Below are 14,382 nucleotides of genomic sequence, written 5' to 3' on the forward strand. Positions count from 1 at the left end.
ATGGAAAGAAGCTAATGTCACCCCCCTATTTAAAAAAGGAGAAAAATCTGACCCAGGGAACTACAGACCAGTATCACTTACCAGCATCACATGTAAAATCCTAGAACACATAATATGTAGCAACATCATAAACCACTTAGACAAACATAATGTCCTCACACCATACCAACATGGCTTTAGGAAATATAGATCATGTGAAACACAACTAATAGGACTAATTGATGATTTTTCAAAAGGTTTAGATAATAGTGAACAAATAGATGCTATCTTACTAGATTTTTCTAAGGCTTTTGACAAAGTTCACCACCATAGTTTGCTTAAAAAATTAAAATATTTCGGCATTAATGGTCCACTGCATCAGTGGATTAAAGACTTTCTGATAGGGAGAGAACAAACTGTAATAATAAATGGCTCTAAATCAACACCGATAACAGTAAACTCAGGTGTACCTCAAGGTACAGTCTTGGGTCCACTACTATTTTTAATTTACATAAATGATTTACCAAATTGCATTAGTTCAGGAACAAAAGTCAGATTATTTGCAGACGATTGCATAATATATAGAACAATAAAAACAACACAAGACACAGATATTTTACAAAGAGAATTAGATGAATTACAGAAATGGGAATCAAATTGGAGCATGTCTTTCCACCAAGAAAAATGTCAGTTGTTAAGAGTAACAAAAAAACTAAAACAAATTAATTCCACTTATCTTATTCATGGCAAACCAGTATCAAAGACTAAAAACGCAAAATACCTAGGTGTTATAATAAATGAAAAACTATCATGGAATCCACATATTGATGAAACTACAAAAAAATCAAACAAAGCATTAGGATTTATTAAAAGAAATTTCTAAAAATTAAATAAGAACATAAAACTAAAATGTTACTTAACCTTGGTTAGGCCAATAATAGAATATGCATCCTCCGTTTGGGACCCCTCAAATCAAGAAAACATTAAGAAACTGGAACAGACACAAAATAGAGCAGTGAGATTCATAACAAACGAATATTCACATTTGACTAGAATAACACCTTTAGTAAAATCACTAAATTTAGAAAGCCTTCAGGACAGAAGGCTCAAAAGTAAAGTAGCAATCATACATAAAACACTGAACCATAATCTTCAAATACAAAAACAAAATTTAATAAAATACTCTGAAAGACACAAAGATAAAGGCACATTCCTCGTCCCATATGCTAGGACAAATTTGTACAAATACTCCTTCTTCCCTAGTGCTATTAGAGCATGGAATGGGTTGCCTGAGCTAGCCAGGAAAACCAGTGACTTGGCAGAATTTAAGTCATTGGTTAATATGCATGACTAAATGTTTGACGCGTAGGACGTAATCATCTTCTTTTTTGAAGTAATGTCTGTATTATATAAGATAAGATAAGATAAGATAAGATCAAGTTAAATATAGCTATCCTTTTTTAGATGTAATGTGAAATTGTATCTGATAGTATTTTTCATTCTTAGGTAGATCTTGATTACACTGCCTGGTTTTGTGGTTTGCACGAGACGGTTGACACAATGATCTGAAGTTCAAACTGCCATTTTCTACTGTCCGCTGCAAGATCTTGGCTGGAATGTAAAAGGAATGTCCAAAATATTTAAATGACAAACAGGATGGGAACTGATAATGAGGAATGTATGTCCAGTTTTTTTTTGTTTTTTTTTGTGTTTTTTTAAAACAGATATGAAAGATGACATTACCCTAACTTAGAGTCATAGGAGTTTCATTAATTTATTTACTCAGATGCTGAAACAGACATCTGGCATATTCCTATAATCAGTATCATGGCCTTTGTATACAACAAAATTGATTGGAACTCCTAGACTAGAAATATAATTCAAGATTTAAATAAGGCACTGGTCATAGTTTTAGAAAGTGTGGCTAGCATTCTGGTAAGATATTTTATTAATAATTAGAAATTAAATTAAATTTTATTTAATGATATTAAATTTCTTTTTTAAGAATTATGGTCCATTTTTTCCCCATTTGTGTACAAAGAAGGAAGACAGAGAGATGGAAAGACATCAAAGAATGGACAGGTCTGCCAAGAAATGGTTTATCCAGGGCTAAGTACAGAGAGGAATATAGAAGGGCTGTTGACAGATCTTGTGTGGTGCCCCCATGGTTCAACAGACTAATTGATTGGTAATGGTAAGAATTTAATGTATTTTTTTAAAAAAATTGTGTTAATTACATTAAGGGACTAAATCAGTCTTTTTTTATTTCCAGAAAATAATACCAGGGTTATGCTCCTTTGACCATTGAGTTCCAGGATGAAGAATGAAAGACAGAGAGCAATGTGAAGACATGAAAGAATGGGCAGGTCTGCCATGAAATGGTTTATCCAGGGCTAAGTACAGAGAGGAATATAGAAGGGCTGTTGACAGATCTTGTGTGGTGCCCCCATGGTTCAACAGACTGATTGATAGGTAATGGTAAGAATTTAATGTATTTTGTAAAAAAAATGGTGTTAATTACATTAAGGGACTTAATCACTCTTTTTTTAATTTTTACATTCATTTAATGTAATTATTTTATACAGTAATATATGATTTTTATCTTGGTAAATCATTTAAATATATATCCTGCTAATCAAACCAAAGAATCTTCTCAATACTTATTTAAAAATTTTAATTTTGTCTGCATGTAACAAATGTTTAACGAAAAGAAATGTACACTGTCCAGCATTGATTATTTAAAACTGGGATTCATTCCTTCCTTGTCAAACAAGCCGTTGCCTAAGTGACTTTTTTAAAATAATGATACGAAACCAATTGCTAGAGGATCATCTGAGACAATGTCACCCTAACAAAATAGATAAAGATTTAAAAATTTTCTAGCACTCAAAGATAAAGTTAAGAATAGACCCACACAATCTCACTTCAACATCATATATATAGAGAGAAGATGTTGGTTTGTGAGCATCTTACAATATCTCTTTACTTATAGCAAAATATGGAAACATAGGTAAAACATTGATTTTACCAGCCGTTGTAGTTGTGAAACTGTTTTACACACACCTACATCTGATATTATTAAAAGAATTTCTTTAAACAAAAATACAGTTCAAGGGCACATCGGTGGCATGAGTTATCAAATTAAAAGCTTCTTATGTGATTCTTTGCAAAGGAAATATATACAGTTTGGGATCAGTTTGGAACCAGTGGCGTCACAGGCTCTGATGGGGTGTAGCGCTGTGTGCTGTAAACTGCCTAGGGGTTGCCAGCTCCTTATTTTTCCTCAGGGTTGACCCACGACAGCTTTCCCATGTTTGGGAATAGTTGCAAGGCAGCAGATTTTTAAATTCAGTTTTCCTTCTGCTATGTGGCTAATGAGCTCTTCCTGCTTGAAGCCTACCGGCTAAGGCGCCAGTTACTCGCCTTCGTCCCTTCCCCTTTAGTGAAAACAGTTCGGCGGACACGTGAAAGATACACGAGAAACTCTTTGCGAAAATTTTTACAATGATACTTAAAACAAATTAATTAATTAATATTTATTGTTTGAATGTCTTCTTTATAGAATGTATGAAACATGACATCCATAGGAACAGATGATAAGCCTGGGTAAAAAAACATTTCCAGTGTGTTTGATGATTCCAGCAATACATATTAAATTGGTTAAATTTGAATTTTATCAATAAAAATGAGTTATTATTTAATACTTATATGTATTTTTAAATTGCATTTTACTCTTCAACTCACTAAAATTATAAATTAGTTTTCAAATAAATTGAAAAAAAAAAGCAATATAAGTTAAGCAGGGGGTCTACCAAAAAGCAGAAAACATGGCAAGGGGTCTACGAAACAAAAAAGTTTGGGAACCACTGGTCTACAGTGAAGTCAGTGCCGCAATAGTGAATTCTCAAAAAAAAAAAAAAATTTAAAACAAAATTTATCTAAAAAAATTTAAAAAAAAAAAAAAATTTACTAAAAAAAAAAAAAAAAAATTAAAAAAAAAAAATTTTATAAAAAAAAAAAAAAAAATAAAAAAAAAAAAAAAATAAAAAAAAAAAAAAAAAAATTTACTGAATGTTTGGGAACCACTAGTCTACAGTGAAATCAGTCCTGGGATAGTGAATTCTCAAAAAAAAAAAAAAAATTTAAAACAAAATTTATCTAAAGAAATTACAAAAAAAATTTTATCTAAAAAAAAAAATTGAAAAAAAAAATTGAAAAAAAATTTTATAAAAAAAAAAAATTTTATATAAAAAAAAAAAAAAAAAAAAAAAAAAAAATTACTGAATGTTTGGGAACCACTGGTCTACAGTGAAATTAGTCCTGGGATAGTGAATTCTCAAAAAAAAATTTAAAACAAAATTTATCTAAAGAAATTACAAAAAAAAATTTATCTAAAAAAAAAATTGAAAAAAAAAAATTTAAAAAAAATTTTTTTTCTAAAAAAACAACAAAAAAAAAAAAAAAATTTTACTAAAATTTTGGGAACCACTGGTCTACAGTGAAGTTAGTCCCAAGATAGTCAATTCTCGGAAAAAAAAAAAATAAAAAAATTTTTTTAAAAAATTATAAAAATTTTTTTATAAAAGTTTGGGAACCACTGGTCTACAGTGAAGTCAGTACCGGGAAAGTCAATTCTCGAAAAAAAAAAAAATTAAAAAAAAAAAAAAAAATTATCTAAAAAAAATAAAAAAATAAATAAAAATAAAAATTTAAAAAAATTTATCTAAAAAAAAAAATACAAAAAAAAAAATATAAGTTAAGCAGGGGTTTTACCAAAAAGCAGAAAACATGGCAAGGGGTCTACGAGACAAAAAAAATTTGGGAACCACTGCTCTAGATCTACATATTTAATATTAGAATCATCATTAGAGTTTGTCTAGTAGAGTCTAGAAAAGAATGTATAGATTACTATAGTCCTAGTATTCTAGATTATTAGTCTAGATCTAACTTAAAATTTTTAATAAATATTCTGGATTTCTTCAGCTTGGTCCATGTCAATCCTATCGTCTTTGCCTTATGGTCTACCGTTCTTCTGTTTTCTTTGCTTTGAAATCTAGATTGACTAGATCTACACAATGTCAATATAATTTCTAGATCTATATATCTAAGACTAATTAGTATGGGCTTAATATTACTGTATTATTTAGTTTAACTACAATTTTTCAGGTCAGCAGCATTACAGTAAGCACTGGTACAGCGTACCGGCACTTTTTTCAATGCAGCAAAAAAGTTACTTTTGTATTTTAAAGTTTATTATTTATTTATTAGTTGTTAAAAGGCAATCCATCACTGAGCTCCGGCACCTATTTCTTTACAAAAAAGCACTGATTACCTGTATATTCTTTAACAATAACGGTTTACTATTCTCAGGAATTAGTCATTCAAAAGACGGTGAGGAAAAGAATGGTCGACAAACCTTGTGTGGTGCCTTAACAGTCCATCAGACTAAGGGATAGATAAAGGTGAATTTAATTTATATTTTGATCTATATAAGTTGATTTACTGGACTAAAAATCTAGATATTGGTAAAACTTTGCTATTCTATTCTAAATCTAGTGTGACATTCCATATTTTTTATTCTGATTTTAGATAGATCTTGATTAGATCTAGATCCCATATGTATAGGACTTAGCACTAGATCTCTAGAAATTATTGTATATGATGCTAGATCTAGAAAATCTAGACTTGATCATAGAAATCTTCAAGAAAAATAATGAACTAACCTAGACAGATCTCTTGAATTACATTGTAAATCATCTTGTTGAATTATCTCCACCACCTTCAGTCAATAGACAACTATGGCTCATACAAGAACAAGAGCCTCTGCGTTGGCATCGACTATTTTCCAATCCTTTCTGTTCAGCTTCATCCATATTAAAATACATTTTAAAGGTTTTTATTACTTAATAGAAAAGATCTAGAATTTTAATAAAAATCTAGTCTATCTAGATCTAAAATTCTAGATCCACCCAATTTTATGTATACAAGTAGTATGGGTGTAGGATTGGCTTAATATAATAGTGAACAAATAGATGCTATCTTACTAGATTTTTCTAAGGCTTTTGACAAAGTTCACCACCATAGTTTGCTTAAAAAATTAAAATATTTCGGCATTAATGGTCCACTGCATCAGTGGATTAAGGACTTTCTGATAGGGAGAGAACAAACTGTAATAATAAATGGCTCTAAATCAACACCGATAATAGTAAACTCAGGTGTACCTCAAGGAACAGTCTTGGGTCCACTACTATTTTTAATTTACATAAATGATTTACCAAATTGCATTACTTCAGGAACAAATGTCAGATTATTTGCAGACGATTGCATAATATATAGAACAATAAAAACAACACAAGACACAGATATTTTACAAAGAGAATTAGATGAATTACAGAAATGGGAATCAAATTGGAGCATGTCTTTCCACCAAGAAAAATGTCAGTTGTTAAGAGTAACAAAAAAACTAAAACAAATTAATTCCACTTATCTTATTCATGGCAAACCGGTAACACAGACTAAAAACGCAAAATACCTAGGTGTTATAATAAATGAAAAACTGTCATGGAATCCACATATTGATGAAACTACAAAAAAATCAAACAAAGCATTAGGATTTATTAAAAGAAATTTCTATAAATCAAATAAGAACATAAAACTAAAATGTTATTTAAAACTTTGGTTAGGCCAATAATAGAATATGCATCCTCCGTTTGGGACCCCACAACTCAAGAAAACATTAAGAAACTAGAACAGACACAAAATAGAGCAGTGCGATTCATAACAAACGAATATTCACATTTGACTAGAGTAACACCTTTAGTAAAATCACTAAATTTAGAAAGTCTTCAGGACAGAAGGCTCAAAAGTAAAGTAGCAATCATACATAAAACACTGAACCATAATCTTCAAATACAAAAACAAAATTTAATAAAATACTCTGAAAGACACAAAGATAAAGGCACATTCCTCGTCCCATATGCTAGGACAAATTTGTACAAATACTCCTTCTTCCCTAGTGCTATTAGAGCATGGAATGGGTTGCCTGAGCTAGCCAGGAAAACCAGTGACTTGGCAGAATTTAAGTCATTGGTTAATATGCATGACTAAATGTTTGACGCGTAGGACGTAATCATCTTCTTTTTTGAAGTAACGTCTGTATTATATAAGATAAGAAGATAATAGTATTTATCTTGAATCAGTTTGTTAATCTACATTATATGGGTATGATAGTTGTACATCTTCTACTAGATCAAGTTAAATATAGCTATCCTTTTTTAGATGTAATGTGAAATTGTATCTGATAGTATTTTTCATTCTTAGGTAGATCTTGATTACACTGCCTGGTTTTGTGGTTTGCACGAGACGGTTGACACAATGATCTGAAGTTCAAACTGCCATTTTCTACTGTCCGCTGCAAGATCTTGGCTGGAATGTAAAAGGAATGTCCAAAATATTTAAATGACAAACAGGATGGGAACTGATAATGAGGAATGTATGTCCAGTTTTTTTTTGTTTTTTTTTGTGTTTTTTTAATACAGATATGAAAGATGACATTACCCTAACTTAGAGTCATAGGAGTTTCATTAATTTATTTACTCAGATGCTGAAACAGACATCTGGCATATTCCTATAATCAGTATCATGGCCTTTGTATACAACAAAATTGATTGGAACTCCTAGACTAGAAATATAATTCAAGATTTAAATAAGGCACTGGTCATAGTTTTAGAAAGTGTGGCTAGCATTCTGGTAAGATATTTTATTAATAATTAGAAATTAAATTAAATTTTATTTAATGATATTAAATTTCTTTTTTAAGAATTATGGTCCATTTTTTCCCCATTTGTGTACAAAGAAGGAAGACAGAGAGATGGAAAGACATCAAAGAATGGACAGGTCTGCCAAGAAATGGTTTATCCAGGGCTAAGTACAGAGAGGAATATAGAAGGGCTGTTGACAGATCTTGTGTGGTGCCCCCATGGTTCAACAGACTAATTGATTGGTAATGGTAAGAATTTAATGTATTTTTTAAAAAAAATTGTGTTAATTACATTAAGGGACTAAATCAGTCTTTTTTTATTTCCAGAAAATAATACCAGGGTTATGCTCCTTTGACCATTGAGTTCCAGGATGAAGAATGAAAGACAGAGAGCAATGTGAAGACATGAAAGAATGGGCAGGTCTGCCATGAAATGGTTTATCCAGGGCTAAGTACAGAGAGGAATATAGAAGGGCTGTTGACAGATCTTGTGTGGTGCCCCCATGGTTCAACAGACTGATTGATAGGTAATGGTAAGAATTTAATGTATTTTGTAAAAAAAATGGTGTTAATTACATTAAGGGACTTAATCACTCTTTTTTTAATTTTTACATTCATTTAATGTAATTATTTTATACAGTAATATATGATTTTTATCTTGGTAAATCATTTAAATATATATCCTGCTAATCAAACCAAAGAATCTTCTCAATACTTATTTAAAAATTTTAATTTTGTCTGCATGTAACAAATGTTTAACGAAAAGAAATGTACACTGTCCAGCATTGATTATTTAAAACTGGGATTCATTCCTTCCTTGTCAAACAAGCCGTTGCCTAAGTGACTTTTTTAAAATAATGATACGAAACCAATTGCTAGAGGATCATCTGAGACAATGTCACCCTAACAAAATAGATAAAGATTTAAAAATTTTCTAGCACTCAAAGATAAAGTTAAGAATAGACCCACACAATCTCACTTCAACATCATATATATATAGAGAAGATGTTGGTTTGTGAGCATCTTACAATATCTCTTTACTTATAGCAAAATATGGAAACATAGGTAAAACATTGATTTTACCAGCCGTTGTAGTTGTGAAAACTGTTTTACACACACCTACATCTGATATTATTAAAAGAATTTCTTTAAACAAAAATACAGTTCAAGGGCACATCGGTGGCATGAGTTATCAAATTAAAAGCTTCTTATGTGATTCTTTGCAAAGGAAATATATACAGTTTGGGATCAGTTTGGAACCAGTGGCGTCACAGGCTCTGATGGGGTGTAGTGCTGTGTGCTGTAAACTGCCTAGGGGTTGCCAGCTCCTTATTTTTCCTCAGGGTTGACCCACGACAGCTTTCCCATGTTTGGGAATAGTTGCAAGGCAGCAGATTTTTAAATTCAGTTTTCCTTCTGCTATGTGGCTAATGAGCTCTTCCTGCTTGAAGCCTACCGGCTAAGGCGCCAGTTACTCGCCTTCGTCCCTTCCCCTTTAGTGAAAACAGTTCGGCGGACACGTGAAAGATACACGAGAAACTCTTTGCGAAAATTTTTACAATGATACTTAAAACAAATTAATTAATTAATATTTATTGTTTGAATGTCTTCTTTATAGAATGTATGAAACATGACATCCATAGGAACAGATGATAAGCCTGGGTAAAAAAACATTTCCAGTGTGTTTGATGATTCCAGCAATACATATTAAATTGGTTAAATTTGAATTTTATCAATAAAAATGAGTTATTATTTAATACTTATATGTATTTTTAAATTGCATTTTACTCTTCAACTCACTAAAATTATAAATTAGTTTTCAAATAAATTGAAAAAAAAAAGCAATATAAGTTAAGCAGGGGGTCTACCAAAAAGCAGAAAACATGGCAAGGGGTCTACGAAACAAAAAAGTTTGGGAACCACTGGTCTACAGTGAAGTCAGTGCCGCAATAGTGAATTCTCAAAAAAAAAAAAAAAATTTAAAACAAAATTTATCTAAAAAAATTTAAAAAAAAAAAAAAATTTACTAAAAAAAAAAAAAAAAATTAAAAAAAAAAAATTTTATAAAAAAAAAAAAAAAATTAAAAAAAAAAATAAAAAAAAAAAAAAAAAAAATTTACTGAATGTTTGGGAACCACTGGTCTACAGTGAAATCAGTCCTGGGATAGTGAATTCTCAAAAAAAAAAAAAAAAATTTAAAACAAAATTTATCTAAAGAAATTACAAAAAAAAATTTATCTAAAAAAAAAAAATTGAAAAAAAAAATTTAAAAAAAATTTTATAAAAAAAAAAAATTTTATATAAAAAAAAAAAAAAAAAAAAAAAAAAAAAAAAAAAAAAATTTACTGAATGTTTGGGAACCACTGGTCTACAGTGAAATTAGTCCTGGGATAGTGAATTCTCAAAAAAAAATTTAAAACAAAATTTATCTAAAGAAATTACAAAAAAAAATTTATCTAAAAAAAAAAATTGAAAAAAAAAAATTAAAAAAAAATTTTTTTTCTAAAAAAACAACAAAAAAAAAAAAAAAATTTTACTAAAATTTTGGGAACCACTGGTCTACAGTGAAGTTAGTCCCAAGATAGTCAATTCTCGGAAAAAAAAAAAATAAAAAAATTTTTTTAAAAAATTATAAAAATTTTTTTTATAAAAGTTTGGGAACCACTGGTCTACAGTGAAGTCAGTACCGGGAAAGTCAATTCTCGAAAAAAAAAAAAATTAAAAAAAAAAAAAAAAATTATCTAAAAAAAATAAAAAAATAAATAAAAATAAAAATTTAAAAAAATTTATCTAAAAAAAAAAAATACAAAAAAAAAAAATATAAGTTAAGCAGGGGTTTTACCAAAAAGCAGAAAACATGGCAAGGGGTCTACGAGACAAAAAAAATTTGGGAACCACTGCTCTAGATCTACATATTTAATATTAGAATCATCATTAGAGTTTGTCTAGTAGAGTCTAGAAAAGAATGTATAGATTACTATAGTCCTAGTATTCTAGATTATTAGTCTAGATCTAACTTAAAATTTTTAATAAATATTCTGGATTTCTTCAGCTTGGTCCATGTCAATCCTATCGTCTTTGCCTTATGGTCTACCGTTCTTCTGTTTTCTTTGCTTTGAAATCTAGATTGACTAGATCTACACAATGTCAATATAATTTCTAGATCTATATATCTAAGACTAATTAGTATGGGCTTAATATTACTGTATTATTTAGTTTAACTACAATTTTTCAGGTCAGCAGCATTACAGTAAGCACTGGTACAGCGTACCGGCACTTTTTTCAATGCAGCGAAAAAGTTACTTTTGTATTTTAAAGTTTATTATTTATTTATTAGTTGTTAAAAGGCAATCCATCACTGAGCTCCGGCACCTATTTCTTTACAAAAAAGCACTGATTACCTGTATATTCTTTAACAATAACGGTTTACTATTCTCAGGAATTAGTCATTCAAAAGACGGTGAGGAAAAGAATGGTCGACAAACCTTGTGTGGTGCCTTAACAGTCCATCAGACTAAGGGATAGATAAAGGTGAATTTAATTTATATTTTGATCTATATAAGTTGATTTACTGGACTAAAAATCTAGATATTGGTAAAACTTTGCTATTCTATTCTAAATCTAGTGTGACATTCCATATTTTTTATTCTGATTTTAGATAGATCTTGATTAGATCTAGATCCCATATGTATAGGACTTAGCACTAGATCTCTAGAAATTATTGTATATGATGCTAGATCTAGAAAATCTAGACTTGATCATAGAAATCTTCAAGAAAAATAATGAACTAACCTAGACAGATCTCTTGAATTACATTGTAAATCATCTTGTTGAATTATCTCCACCACCTTCAGTCAATAGACAACTATGGCTCATACAAGAACAAGAGCCTCTGCGTTGGCATCGACTATTTTCCAATCCTTTCTGTTCAGCTTCATCCATATTAAAATACATTTTAAAGGTTTTTATTACTTAATAGAAAAGATCTAGAATTTTAATAAAAATCTAGTCTATCTAGATCTAAAATTCTAGATCCACCCAATTTTATGTATACAAGTAGTATGGGTGTAGGATTGGCTTAATATAATAGTGAACAAATAGATGCTATCTTACTAGATTTTTCTAAGGCTTTTGACAAAGTTCACCACCATAGTTTGCTTAAAAAATTAAAATATTTCGGCATTAATGGTCCACTGCATCAGTGGATTAAGGACTTTCTGATAGGGAGAGAACAAACTGTAATAATAAATGGCTCTAAATCAACACCGATAATAGTAAACTCAGGTGTACCTCAAGGAACAGTCTTGGGTCCACTACTATTTTTAATTTACATAAATGATTTACCAAATTGCATTACTTCAGGAACAAATGTCAGATTATTTGCAGACGATTGCATAATATATAGAACAATAAAAACAACACAAGACACAGATATTTTACAAAGAGAATTAGATGAATTACAGAAATGGGAATCAAATTGGAGCATGTCTTTCCACCAAGAAAAATGTCAGTTGTTAAGAGTAACAAAAAAACTAAAACAAATTAATTCCACTTATCTTATTCATGGCAAACCGGTAACACAGACTAAAAACGCAAAATACCTAGGTGTTATAATAAATGAAAAACTGTCATGGAATCCACATATTGATGAAACTACAAAAAAATCAAACAAAGCATTAGGATTTATTAAAAGAAATTTCTATAAATCAAATAAGAACATAAAACTAAAATGTTATTTAAAACTTTGGTTAGGCCAATAATAGAATATGCATCCTCCGTTTGGGACCCCACAACTCAAGAAAACATTAAGAAACTAGAACAGACACAAAATAGAGCAGTGCGATTCATAACAAACGAATATTCACATTTGACTAGAGTAACACCTTTAGTAAAATCACTAAATTTAGAAAGTCTTCAGGACAGAAGGCTCAAAAGTAAAGTAGCAATCATACATAAAACACTGAACCATAATCTTCAAATACAAAAACAAAATTTAATAAAATACTCTGAAAGACACAAAGATAAAGGCACATTCCTCGTCCCATATGCTAGGACAAATTTGTACAAATACTCCTTCTTCCCTAGTGCTATTAGAGCATGGAATGGGTTGCCTGAGCTAGCCAGGAAAACCAGTGACTTGGCAGAATTTAAGTCATTGGTTAATATGCATGACTAAATGTTTGACGCGTAGGACGTAATCATCTTCTTTTTTGAAGTAACGTCTGTATTATATAAGATAAGAAGATAATAGTATTTATCTTGAATCAGTTTGTTAATCTACATTATATGGGTATGATAGTTGTACATCTTCTACTAGATCAAGTTAAATATAGCTATCCTTTTTTAGATGTAATGTGAAATTGTATCTGATAGTATTTTTCATTCTTAGGTAGATCTTGATTACACTGCCTGGTTTTGTGGTTTGCACGAGACGGTTGACACAATGATCTGAAGTTCAAACTGCCATTTTCTACTGTCCGCTGCAAGATCTTGGCTGGAATGTAAAAGGAATGTCCAAAATATTTAAATGACAAACAGGATGGGAACTGATAATGAGGAATGTATGTCCAGTTTTTTTTTGTTTTTTTTTGTGTTTTTTTAATACAGATATGAAAGATGACATTACCCTAACTTAGAGTCATAGGAGTTTCATTAATTTATTTACTCAGATGCTGAAACAGACATCTGGCATATTCCTATAATCAGTATCATGGCCTTTGTATACAACAAAATTGATTGGAACTCCTAGACTAGAAATATAATTCAAGATTTAAATAAGGCACTGGTCATAGTTTTAGAAAGTGTGGCTAGCATTCTGGTAAGATATTTTATTAATAATTAGAAATTAAATTAAATTTTATTTAATGATATTAAATTTCTTTTTTAAGAATTATGGTCCATTTTTTCCCCATTTGTGTACAAAGAAGGAAGACAGAGAGATGGAAAGACATCAAAGAATGGACAGGTCTGCCAAGAAATGGTTTATCCAGGGCTAAGTACAGAGAGGAATATAGAAGGGCTGTTGACAGATCTTGTGTGGTGCCCCCATGGTTCAACAGACTAATTGATTGGTAATGGTAAGAATTTAATGTATTTTTTAAAAAAAATTGTGTTAATTACATTAAGGGACTAAATCAGTCTTTTTTTATTTCCAGAAAATAATACCAGGGTTATGCTCCTTTGACCATTGAGTTCCAGGATGAAGAATGAAAGACAGAGAGCAATGTGAAGACATGAAAGAATGGGCAGGTCTGCCATGAAATGGTTTATCCAGGGCTAAGTACAGAGAGGAATATAGAAGGGCTGTTGACAGATCTTGTGTGGTGCCCCCATGGTTCAACAGACTGATTGATAGGTAATGGTAAGAATTTAATGTATTTTGTAAAAAAAATGGTGTTAATTACATTAAGGGACTTAATCACTCTTTTTTTAATTTTTACATTCATTTAATGTAATTATTTTATACAGTAATATATGATTTTTATCTTGGTAAATCATTTAAATATATATCCTGCTAATCAAACCAAAGAATCTTCTCAATACTTATTTAAAAATTTTAATTTTGTCTGCATGTAACAAATGTTTAACGAAAAGAAATGTACACTGTCCAGCATTGATTATTTAAAACTGGGATTCATTCCTTC

This window comes from Biomphalaria glabrata, chromosome 4 (genome assembly GCF_947242115.1).
Source record: "Biomphalaria glabrata chromosome 4, xgBioGlab47.1, whole genome shotgun sequence".
NCBI classification, from domain to species: Eukaryota; Metazoa; Mollusca; class Gastropoda; family Planorbidae; genus Biomphalaria; species Biomphalaria glabrata.